Below are 11,042 nucleotides of genomic sequence, written 5' to 3' on the forward strand. Positions count from 1 at the left end.
CTTTTGCAGAGCAAAAACACGTAAAAAGCATGTAATGGGTTTCGTTTCCTTGTAATTTTTTCCTTCTGTTACATTTCTTTTTGAGGTAGCTTTCTGTGCTGTTCACTGGGTTTTAGACCAAAGTCTTGCACACAAATCAGAGTTAGTCACTGAAGATTTAGTCAACGTGGAGAGACAAGTACAGCAGGGGAACAGGCCCTTCACCTCTTCTCTCTGGCGTCTTCTCTCTTCATCTCTTCCTAACAAAAGCCCCAAGCCCAACCTTCATGTCCCTCACCAGAGAAACCTCCCCTTAATCATAAGACCATAAGATGGAGGAGCAGAAGTAGGCCCATCAGCCCATCGAGTCTGCTCTGCCATCCAATTCTTCCAGTCATCCCCATTCCCCTTACCTCCTCATGATGCCCTGGCTATTCAAGAACCTATCTATCTCTGCCTTAAATACACCCAATGATTTGGCCTCCACAGCCACCTGTGGCAACAAATTCCACAAATTTACCACCATCTGACTAAAGAAATTTCTCCGCATCTCTCTTCTAAATGGATGTCCTTCAATCTTGAAGTCGTGCCCTCTTGTCCTAGACTCCCCGACCATGGGAAATAACTTTATCATATCTAATCTGTTCAGGCCTTTTAACATTTGGAATGTTTCTATGAGATCCCCCTCCCCTCATTCTCCTGAACTGCAGGGAATACAGCCCAAGAGCTGCCAGACGTTCCTCATACGGTAACTCTTTCATTCCTGGACTCATTCTCGTGAATCTTCTCTCAACCCTCTCCAATGTCAGTATATTCTTTCTAAAATAAGGAGCCCAAAGCTGCACACAATACTCCAAGTGTGGTCACACGAGTGCCTTATAGATCCTCAACATCACATCCCTGCTCTTTTATTCTATACCTCCAGAAATGAATACCAACATTGCATTCGTCGCGTTCACCACCAAATCAACCTGGGGGGTAACCTTTAGGGTATCCTGCTCAAGGACTCCCAAGTCCCTTTGCATCTCTGCATTTTGAATTATCTCCCCATCTAAATAATAGTCTGCCTGTTTATTTCTTCCACCCAAGTGCATGGCCATACACTTTCCAACATTGTATTTCACTTGCCACTTCTTTGCCCATTCCCCTGAACTATCCACGTCTCTCTGCAGGCTCTCTATTTCCTTCACCTATCTTGGTATTATCGGCAAACTTAGCCACAAATCCATTAATCCCATAGTCCAAATTATTGACGTACATTGTAAAAAGCAGCAGTCCCAACACCGACCCGTGGAACTCCACTGGTAAGCGGCAGCCAGAATAGGATCCCTTTATTCCCACTCTGTTTTATGCCGTTCAGCCAATGCTCCACCCATGCTAGTAACGTCCCTGTAATTCCATGGGTGCTTATTTTGCTAAGCAGCCTCTTGTGGGCACTTTGTCAAAGGCCTTTTGAAAATCTAAATACACCAAGTCTACTGCATCTACTTTGCCTACCCTGCTTGCAATCTCCTCAAAAATTTGCAGTAGATTTGTCAGGCAGGATTTTCCTTTCAGGAAGCCATGCTGGCTCTGGCCTATCTTCTCATGTGCCTCCAGGTGCTCCGTAATTTCATCCCTAACAATCGATTCCAACAATTTCCGAACCACTGATGTCAGGCTAGCAGGTCTGTAGCTTCCTTTCTGCTGCTCCGACCCTTCTTAAATAGCAGAGTAACATTTGCAATTTTCCAGTCATCCAGTACAATGCCAGAATCTATTGATTCTTGAAAGATCATTGCTAACGCCTCTGCAATCTCTCCAGCTACTTCCTTCAGAACCCAAGGGTGCATTCCATCAGGTCCAGGAGATTTATCCACCCTCAGGCCATTAAGTTTCCTGAACACCTTCTCAGTCGTAATTTTTAGTGCACATACTTCACTCCACTGACACACTTGAGTGTCCGGTATACCGCAAATGTCTTCCACTGGTTTCTAATTCTCCAGATGTCCCCACACTCTGAGACTCCCACCTTGCATTGTTATCTCTGCACCTCCTTCCAAAAAATGTCAAACCACCTGCCCAATCTACTGTTTAGTGAGTAACAATTTTTAATCGCCCAAAACACTGCTGCCTTGTTCTAACATGCACCAAGACCTTTCATCCATCTCTTCTGTCCTCACCAAACAACCCAAACACCTGGTTAAACAACATTTCAATCTTAAGTCTCGTGCTTCCAATCCCTTCTCCTGTTTCTGCAACTTCTCCCACTCCTACAATTCACCCCAACCCCAGTCTCTGCACCTCCAATTCCAGCATCTTGTTCAACCATGACTTTAAGCACTCTGCTATTGATGACTGTGCCTTTAGCTGTCTGTGTCTCAAGCTCTGGAATCCCTTCCCAAAACCTTTCTGCCTCTCTCCCCACCTCTGTGATGCTCCTATGAAACTTCCCATCGACCAAACTCTGGTCACTTGTTCTAAAATCTCCTTTCATGGCCTGGTCTCAAATTGTATTTGATGCTGCTGCTACGAGAGTCTCAGGACCTTTTGCTGTGTAGCTGTCAGTTCCAGTTCCGTCATAATTCACCTTTAGGCTCATCGGCCACTACAGCACAGAATCAGGTCCTTTGTCCTGTCCAGTCCATCCCAAACTATTATTCCGCTTAGTCCCAGCTGCCTGCACCTGAACCTTGCCCTCTGTACCCCTCCTATCCATGTACTTATCCAAATTTCTCTCAAATGTTGAAATCAAACCCTTATCCACCACTTCCTCTGGCAGCTGATTCCACATTTGCACCACCCTCTGAGTGAAGGTTCACCCTTAAGTATTTCAGCTTTCATCTTTAAACTATGACCTCTAATTCTAGTCTCACCCTGCCAGCATGGGAAAAGGCTGCTTGCATTTATCCTATCTACATCCCTCATAATTTTAGATACCTCTATAAAATCTCTCCTCATTCCCCTACACACCAGGGAATAAAGTCCTAACCTATCCAACCTTTCCCGATAGCTCAGTTCCTCAAGACCTGGCAACGTCCTTGTAAATTTTCTGTGTGCTCTTTCAATCTTACTGATATCCTTTCTTTCAGTAGGTAAACAGAACTGCACACAATACTCCAAATTTGACCTTACCTTTGTGAAAGATTGTTTCTTTACATTATAAACACCAATTGTGTTTTTATAAAACGTATCTGAAAATGACTTCAGGCATATTACTATCTTTACCTGCTTTTTATTAATTATTTTGGTCAGTTTCCTCTTTTGTGTTCCCAAGTCAGGTGGGTGTCACTTCAATGTTCCTTCGGCCAAAGGAAAGGAGTTAAGGGCAATTTGTACTTCTGCATTGAATTAATGGCACAGGTACGGCGTAGCCGCGTACCCTACGCTGTAGCCTGACGTACACCTCCCCGAAAATGTAACCACGCGTTGCGGTGATGCAGACAGCAACAACTGATTGGTTGGCTTGATAGCATCGCATTTCCTCCTATGCATTTCTGGTTGCTTCTTGTCTCTCAGTGGCCGGACAAGCACAGAAAATTCACCCTCCTTCTGCCTCAATCCATTCAATGCTCGTACACACCATCTCCTCCCACGTCTTCCCTCCTTTCTACGTTGCAGTAACTTCAATAAAAGTAACTCTTGTTCAACATTTATTAGCTCCAACTGCAACATGATGCGCTCAGTTTCAGTCGCCACTGCTTGAAGTACACGAAGAAACTCAACACAGTGGCATAGAAACCCCATCGCCAACTAGCGTTTTGGCGGTGAATTGCAGAGCGACACGGACACACCAGTGCAGAAGTATAAATGCTCACAAGGGCATAGACCACTTGCGTAGGCTACGGCATCGGCTACAGGTTAGAGCCGACGCAGAAGCATAAATCAGCCTTAACGGTGGGGCGGGTGGAGAAGGGACAAGGGGAGGCCAAGTCAGTCAGATGTGGCAACTATTCACCTGTCTCTCTGCTGAGTGCACAGATTGTTCTTATTAGCACTTGTTGATGTGGAAATGTCTTTGGTACCATAGTATTATATGGGAGTTGAATTCCAAAACAGTCCAATTGGCTCAACTAATCTGTCTCAATGTTTTGCCCCCCACCCCATATAAGAAAATAGTACTGATCATATTTACCCAATCAGCTCCTATCTGTCTTTAGACTTGTTTCCATCATGCACCTGTCCAGTCTTTCTGCTGCAACTGTGAACTGTGAAAACAAATTCCATGGCTTCTCCAATATCTCCGGTCTTTTGTTTGAAGTTTCTTGCATTTACTGCTGTATTCATGGGCCTTTGCAGTGGATCTCATGACTACTGCTGGTCCATCTTTGCAACATTTGAGAAAACACTGTCATTGCAGCACACTGGGTTCCCTTTGTCCTTACCTACCAGCCCACGAGCCTCTGTATCCAGCACTTCACTCTCCAAACCTTCTGCCATCTACAACGGGATCCTACCAGTAAACACATCTTCTCCCTGCCCCCCCCAACTCTCGCTTTCTGCTTGTCCACTCATCCCTCCCCACTGATCTCCCTCCTCCACTTATCCCTGTGAACTGCCCCTAGACCACCTCCCTCACCACTATTCAGACCCTTAAACAGTCCTTCCGTGTGAGGCGATAGTTCACCAGCAGGTCTGCCTGGGTCACCTGCTGTAACTTGGTGCAGCCTCCTCTACATTGGTGAGATTCGGCGTAGATTGGGGTATCAAATATTTGAGCACCTTCACTCTATCTGCCACAAAAGGCAGGGTCTCCCAATGGCTATCCATTTCAATTCAACTTCCTCTTCCCATTTTGGCATGTTGGTTGTCTCCTCTACTGCTCAAAGAGGCCACACTCAGATTGGTGGAGCAACATCTCATATTCGATCTGGGTAGCCTCCAGCCTAATGGCACAAACACCGAGTTCTCCAACTTCCAGTAATCTTTCCCCACTCCCTCCTTCTCTCTGTTTCCAGCCCTCATGCTGGCACCTCTCTTACCCTTCTCTTCACTTCCTCTGGTTCCCCCCTCCTCCTTCCCTTTCTTCCATGGTCTCTATCAGATTCCCTCTTCTCCAGCCCTTTACTTCTTCCACCTATCACCTCCCAGCCTCTCACACCCCCCTCCCCCTTCCCCCTCACCTGGTCTCGCCTATCACCTTCCAGCTTGTACTCCTTCCTGTCCCCGCACCACTTTATTCCAGCTTCTGTCTCCTTCCTTTCCAGTCTGTCCTGATGAGGGGTCTGTTTATTCCTCTCCAGAGATGGTGCTTGACCTGCCGAGCTCCTGTGTTAGTGTGACCTGTGCTGTTCCAGCAAGAAAGATTCCAGTTTCAAGGTCACTCAAGTTAAGAGCAGTGGGGTAATCAGGTCGTTCTCACTGAATCCTGTTCTTCATTGGTGTGTTTTCTTGCAGGGAGTGCTGTTGGAGAGAAGTGGAAACACACTAAATAAGGAGAAGTATGTGACCCAGCATGGAGCAGTGTGCAGAGGAGCCGGCTGGATTCGAACTGGGGACCTTTTGTTCCCAAGTCGGACTCTGATGCCACTACACCACCAGTCGGGTCACTGGACTATAGATGGGGAAATGCAAGCAGACTTTTTCCACTGAGGTTGGGTGGGACTACAACTAGAGGTCGTGGGTTAAGCGTGAAAGGTGACAAGCTGAAAGGGGAACATGAGGGGAAACTCAGAGGGTCATGAGTGTGTGGAATGAGCTGCAAATGCAAGTGTTGCACGCAGACATCCCACCCTGCAAAAACTCATTTCAGGGAGGTAGCACCATCAATTTGCGAGAGACTCCTGGAACTTTCTGGAGAGGTGGGATAGCTGCAATAGAGCAGCTCCTTAGCAGATAGCCGGCTAGTTTAAATAACGCTAGTTATGATAATGAATGAATGACACCTATTAAACTCACCTCAACATGTCTTTTACAGTCTTAACCCACCATGGGCGATAGAAAAGTCACTGTTGCAAGGAGTGCAGTGATCAACACTGTCATTATTTTTGACCCCTGTTAGGCAGGGGTACACTTTAGTGTAGTCTGGGGTGAAGTACGTTTTATATTTTCTTTTTTCTTTTTTTGGAACACTCTGCCATCCATCCATCCTCTCTCCCTGCGCCCCCTCTCACCCCCTCCCTACCCCTCCGCCTCTCTCCCCCCTCCCCCATCTGTGTGTGTGTGTGTGTGTCTCTCTCTCTCTCTCTGTGAAAAAAATCCATTTCCAGGATATTGTACATAATTTGCAGCCATCAGGGAGCCGCTGTCAATGTGCGGGTGACTCCTGCAACTTCTGGGAGAGGCGGGATGTCTGTGCATGTGAGCTCAATTTCAACATTTAAGAGAAGTTGGGATGGGTACCTGGGTGGCAGTGGTGTGGAGGGCTATGAACCCAGTGCAGGTTGCTGGGAGTAGGCAGCTTCAATGGCTTTCTATGAAATAGATCAGCCTGGGGCCTGTTCCTGTGTTGTATGACCTATGGAAGGCTATCTGAAGTATAAAAAAACAGTTCCAAGGGAAGCTAGAGACAGAATTGGATGCACCTTAGCTTTGGCAGAGTTTGCATGCTATTACTTCTTACAAGGTGAAACCTAACATCATAAATGGCTGAATTAAGATGAATGCCTTTTATGTACACTTTGAAAGGCAGAATAAAATTATACATGTGTAATTCCATGCAGCATCTTATATCTGTCTCAGAGGCCGACATCTGAACAGCTTTCCAGAGGGTGAACCCTTACAAAGCTTCAGGCCCAATGGTGTACCTGGCAAGGCACTGAAAACCTGTGCCACCCAACCAACCAGTTCTATAGGGAATGTATCTCATTGGCACTGAAAACCTGTGCCACCCAACCAACCAGTTCTATAGGGAATGTATCTCATTGGCACTGAAAACCTGTGCCACCCAACCAACCAGTTCTACAGGGAATGTATCTCATTGGCACTGAAAACCTGTGCCACCCAACCAACCAGTTCTATAGGGAATGTATCTCATTGGTACTGAAAACCTGTGCCACCCAACCAACCAGTTCTATAGGGAATGAACCTCATTGGCACTGAAAACCTGTGCCACCCAACCAACCAGTTCTATAGGGAATGTATCTCATTGGTACTGAAAACCTGTGCCACCCAACCAACCAGTTCTATAGGGAATGTATCTCATTGGCACTGAAAACCTGTGCCACCCAACCAACCAGTTCTACAGGGAATGTATCTCATTGGCACTGAAAACCTGTGCCACCCAACCAACCAGTTCTATAGGGAATGAATCTCATTGGCACTGCACTCACCCTTGCACCAGCTGGTCAACAACAATGCCTACGTCAGCCTACTGTTTATTGATTATAACTCAGTGTTCAACACCATCATTCCTTCATTACTGATCAACAAGCTTCAAAACCTGAGCTCCTGTACCTCCCTCTGCAACTAGACCATCGACTTCCTGATCAGGAGATCAAAAATAACATCTCCTCCTCCAAGACAATCATCAAAGACTTATTGTAACTTAGTTATTTTGTTTTCTGTATTGCAGCCACAAACAACAAATTTCACAACATATGCCAGTGATAATAAACTTGATTCCGATTTTATAATGAAGGTCCACGAACAACGCATCATTATGCATTTTAAACACTATTTCTTTTGAAACTTGTAGCAATTTACTGTCTTTGGGCTGTACTTTTGCAACTTTGCACTTTACAATTGCTGCAAAGCAGCTAATTTCCTGTCATATGAGACAGTATTAATAGACCTGGTTATGGTGTCACTGGAGACTTTGCTCCAGGAGGTCATCATGCCGTTAACAATAAGTACTGTAGAACTGGTGAGTAAGGCGAACAGATTGAAATTAGAAATGCAGCTAGTATGTGGATCCAGACAGCACCAAGAAAACTCCAGTCCTTGTATCTATTCAAGAGACTGCAGAATGGATGAGCAAAGTTACCATAGTACCTTGGTATAAAGAATACATTTTCCAAAATCCCACCTCTTTCTTCTTGAGGTTCCCCTCAACTGGAAGGAAGTAAATGTAACCCCACTACTTAACAAAGTTGGGAGAAGAAAATTGCAGAGAAAATACTTAAAGTCTATCATTGAGTGAGTGGCAAGAGCACATTTGAAAAAGTAGGACTCATCAGAATTGGCGTGTAACTTGTTCAAGTTTGCTGAGAATTGATGAGGAAGACAGCTATGCTGCTCATTAGACTTTCAGAAGACCTTGAATAAGATGCCACAGAAGAAATCATAAAGCACATGGGATTGAAGGAAATATTCTTCTGTGCGTTGAGGATCAGTTAATAAACAGAAAATAATGACTAGGAATAAATAGGTCACTTTGAGATTGGGAGGTTGTTGACTAGTGTTGCAGGAGTTGATGTTGAGCTCTAATATTCAGTCAATATCAATGATCTAGCTGAGAGGGTTTACAATAATATACAGTATCCATGTTTGTTAATGATACCAAGTTGGGGTCTGTATGGCCTGTAATGATGGTGCAGAGAAGTCTTAAAGGGATGTACACACAAAATGCTGGAGGAACTCAGCAGATTTATGGGAATAAATAAACAGCTGATGTTTTGGGCCAAGACCCTTTATCAGAGCTAAAGAGGAAGGGAAAGATGCCAGAATATGAAGGGAGGGGTAAGGGAAGGAAGACAAGTTGGAAGGTGATAGGTGTGGACAGGTGGGTGGGGGAGAGAGGAAGTAACAAGCTTAGAGATGACAGGTGGAAAAGGTAAAGGACTGGAGAGTGGACCATGGGAGACAGGGAAGGAGGAAGGGCACCAGAAGGAGGTGATAAACAGGAAGGAGAGGTAGTAAGAGGCCAGAGTGGGGAATGGAAGGGGCAAAATTACCAGAAGTAATTCAAGTAAGAGAAATCAATGTTCATGCCATCAGCTTAAAGACTACTTAGTTGGAATACGAGGTGTTGCAGTGTGGGATACGGGAACAATGAGGTTGGTGGCAGTGGTTGGGAGATCTCCAGAGTCGATGAGGTTGCTGGTGGTGTCAGAGACAATATCCTGATGGTCCCAAGTGAGGTCCTTTTCAAGGGGTCAGTAAGAGGAGGTGTCCAGAGAATTGACGCTTGGTCCCAAGATTCACAAAGCTGAATGGTTGGGTAGGCCCATTGTTTCTGCCTGCTCTCGCATCCACATACCACAACTCCATTTTATCCCTCTTGTTTCAGTTGCATCCCACCGACATCTGCAAGTCACCTTCCAGCTTCTTACATCATTCCCCCCTCCCCCATCCACTTGGCTTCACCTATCACCTTCAAGCTCGGTCTCCTTCTCCTCTCCCTACACCTTTATTCTGGCATCTTCCCCCTTCCTTACCAGTCCTGATGGAATGTCCCAGCCTGAAGCATCAACAGTTTATTCATTGTTGTAGCGTGGACAAAATCATCAGAGAGACAGAGTCACTGGTAGGTACAAAGCAGCCTCTTTATTCGACACAAGCTACAGCAGGCATCTTACGGACGGAGACACCTTCCGCAGAAAGGTCTGCTAGCCCAATGCGGGCTCAATATTTATATGCTAAATAGAAAGGTAATCGCTACTTAAAAAGTTATAGACAATGCTTCCTTTTGAGGCTACATACAAAATATCACACCATCCTTTCCTTCCGACGCCAACATGTCTGGGTTGGTATCGACAGCCTTTAGGAATGTAAATTAAGTCTACGATACATTTATTTGCCATTTCCCATGCTAAGATAGAAGATAATTAATATTTATAATGTATAGATAATACTGTCTTCAAAACTACAGCATCAGGTCAAACTACGGCGCCAGAAGCATAGGAAGTGCATTGTCAAGTAGAAGTCTGGTGGCCAAAGTTATTTAAGTGTCTGTCTGTCTGTGTCTTGTTTTAGGATGGTCGGCGTCCAGCTTAATGGTGCATTACCGCCACCCTCGGCTCCGGAATGTGCACTAGACCTATATTCTAAATCCCTTCACCTAAACGCACACGCAGACACACACACACACACACAAACCTACATTGTACCCTGCCATCTTTGACCTTCCTACTACCCTATTCCTGTTTATCCGTCATACCCTATAAAAAACCGCTGTACCCCTTAAAAACGCTAATAATATCCAGACTTGTGCTCTCTCACCCATGCCCAGCAACCCTTTTAATGTGAATTCCTGCACCTCCAACTCCCTTAATTTAATTCTCATCATCTCTCTCTGTCTCCCAAACTTCCTGCAACACAAAACTACATGTTCTACTGACTCCTCTTCCTGACATTCCTCACACAATCCTGTCTGGTGTTTCCCTATCGTTTTCAATGTTTTGTTTAATGCACAATGCCCCAGCTTTAACCTAGTCCACACAATTTCCTCTCTTCTGTTTCCATTACCTACCCTAGTACCTGCAACACTCTTTTGTATTTGATATAAATGCCTCCCTTTCCCCTCCCTGTCCCATCTTTCTTGCCACATTCGGTTGACTTTTTCCCAGATTACACACTGCTTTACTGATATTAATGTGCATTTCCACATTTTCTTTTTTTAACACCCTCTTTGCCAACTCATCCACCCTCTCATTCCCCTTCACCCCTACATGTGCTGGAACCCATAGAAATTTTACCTGACCTCCTTGATTTGCAATTCTTGTAACTAACTGAAGGACTTCATAAAGCACATCTTGCTGACTGTTTGTGTGAAAAGACCTTAAACTTGCTAGAACTGAGGATGAATCTGAACATATCAATGCTTTGACTTGTCTGGCTTTCTGCACCCATTGCAACGCAACCAACACTGCCAGCATCTCCACTGTAAACACCCTTAACTTATTAGATGTTCTTCTGCTGATTCCAGTTTCTTTTGCTGGTATTACCACCCCAAACCCTGTCACTCCTGTTTCAGGTTCCTTTGCACCATCCGTATAAATGTGAGTATAATCACTATACTTTTCCATCACATGACAGTTAAATGCATTTACCAAATCTGTTTTATATCTTTCTTTCCTTTTTACCTCTAACAAATGCCAGCCTATGTCAGGCCATACAAGCTTCCATGGAGCTACTACCGGATAAACTACTGAAGGACTTATCCTCAGATCAAACACACCACATTCTTTCGCGATATCATTCCC

This window comes from Mobula birostris, chromosome 10, assembly GCF_030028105.1.
Source record: "Mobula birostris isolate sMobBir1 chromosome 10, sMobBir1.hap1, whole genome shotgun sequence".
Lineage (NCBI taxonomy): Eukaryota > Metazoa > Chordata > Chondrichthyes > Myliobatiformes > Myliobatidae > Mobula > Mobula birostris.